We start from the raw sequence: 2,535 nt of genomic DNA on the forward strand, positions 1-2,535 counted from the left end.
GTGGGTAGGATTGGCGGACTGGGTCGTGCTCGTTCGGGTGGATGGATTTATTGGAGCTGGAAAGATGGTATTCGGTTTCTGATTGTGTAAGAAGAGGATGGCTCGGGTGTTGTTCTGTATGCTGTATGATATTGCGAAACACGAAGGATAGTAATTATTTAAAGTATTATAAATTTGTATGTCGAAAGTTATGTAATATTTCTTTCTCTTTTATAAATATATATATATATAAATCTTTATTACACTAAATGATTTGAATATTCGGAATATTGTTAAAACATGTTCCAGTATTTTTACAATTTCGCAAAAATAATGATTATATTTAAAATAATGATTATATCGAAACAATAGAAATCGCAATACAACGTATATAATATTACATATAATTTTATTATAAGAAATTTAGACAGATTTTAAAAAAACTTTTATAATTATTCATAAATATTTTCCAAAAATAATGTGATAAATCATATTTTCATTTCGATGTATCTTATTTATTTATGCTTTTTTATACACGTGATATTATTACAAAAAATACTTATATTCGTGTTTACTTTATAAAGCATATTTTTATAAAAATCAATATTATTATTACTATTTTCATAGCAGTGTTTAATTTTTGTATTGTTAAACAATGCGAAATTAAATATGTATCAAAATAAAATCTTATAATAATTACAACAATACTTTCATACTCTTATAACTTTATCCAAAGCAATCATTCTTTGACTTTTAACTATGTTATCTTTATGTATCACGTGTATTGAAACGATTAAAATTAACAATCGTCTAACCATTCACACACCTCGTCAAAAGTTAAGTCCCCATATAAATCAGATCTCATTCGAACGATCCTCTTCCAATTACAACACAATTGTCAAAAATAAACTTGCCTAACTGTAATTTATAAAATCGTCTTTAATCAACTTCGTTATATACACACATCGATGATTAAAATTCCCTTGATATTTAACACGTCGAGACGTGCAAGATAAGTCCGACAGCGAGACAAACGAACGAAAATGAACGTGAAAATCGATTCACGATAGTGATGGATATTTTTCTTGCAACGTGGATCGCGTTTTAACGAGGCGAGGCCGGGCCCAGAAATTACGACGGCATACCAAAAGTGCGGGACAATTAACTTAGAACGCATCGGCCTGATTGAGAAAAGGTTTCGTCCCGGGCGTCCGCCTGTCTGTTTGTGGGCATGTCTGACATCGTTGGGCATGGCCGTCTGAATGGGCCTTGGAATGTGGCACCCACACCACCGGTGTATTCCCTTTATACGTGCACACGCTGCCCACGCCATCGATGGGTCCTCTCCATCAACGATGGATACGAAACGAATTCTGTTCCTGTATTTTCTATAAATAAAACTTCGGATTTTTTTCGTTTTTTTTTTTTTTCTCATCCAACTTGGCTCCATTAGCGGATCAACCGCGTTCGGTGCGATTGAATCGATTCGTTGGGCCAATGACTAGGGCAGGGAATAGGGAATTTATTTATTAAATTTTGATAACTAGTTTTTATGTTTAGTTATTCAAAGGTATTTTGTTCATCTTCGAATATAAGTTGTTTTCGTAATATTGATTCATAATGTGAATATAATATGCACAAAATTAAATTTAGTGGTATTTTCGTATGATAATTAATCTTTTGAGAATAAACAATGTATACAAATATTTTGTTATTTTATATATTCATTTATGATTACTGATTAGTGTCTTTTTGTTCTAAAAATCGTCAAGCTTTTTGAAGTTTAAAGTTCCATTGATGTATAAAATATTGTTTAAAATATTACAGTTCTATATATAAATGTACAGAAATAGTTATATATCATTAGTTTAATTTTTGTATAAAAAAGAATAAGATATTACATAGAAATTATAATATTCTTAATATATTAAAATTATAATTATTTGCATTTAGTATAAAAAAATATATCATTCAAAAGTATCTGGATAATTTTCTGTTCTGCATTTTTGTATAATTTGAGTTTTGTAAAAAAAACTTTTATTTCATCATTTTCTCTTTATAATTGTTAATCTTATATATACAAAAGTATCCATAGCACGATAAAATTCTTGTGCATTTAATTAAAAGAAACGTAATAAATTAGAAAGAAATAAGAAAATTCATCGAAAGAATCGATAACTAATCAAGAAATAACTAATCAACAATTAATCCAAATGAATAATTCTCAAGTAAATAATTTTGAATCCAATCGTCACGGATTAATTTTACGACATTGGATGCCCAGGTATTTTTCAAATACGAATAAAAATTTCAGAAATATCAAATAATAACGAGAGATTCCAATCACAATTTCTGAAGAAAATCTGACGTAATCATACGTCAATAATCAGAGATCGTTCGAGCAGGGAACGTGTAAAATCAAGGATCACCTCTGGTTGGTAGGAATGGTTTCGCATCCGTGGACGTGTAGATCGCCGTTGCAAAACCGGGAACCTCGGAATGCCGCAGACCTAATAGCCTCCGGTGGCGCTCCGCGTGCCCCGCAGTCTAGTCCTC

The sequence above is a fragment of the Apis dorsata genome, unplaced genomic scaffold (assembly GCF_000469605.1).
Source record: "Apis dorsata unplaced genomic scaffold, Apis dorsata 1.3 scaffold_125, whole genome shotgun sequence".
Lineage (NCBI taxonomy): Eukaryota > Metazoa > Arthropoda > Insecta > Hymenoptera > Apidae > Apis > Apis dorsata.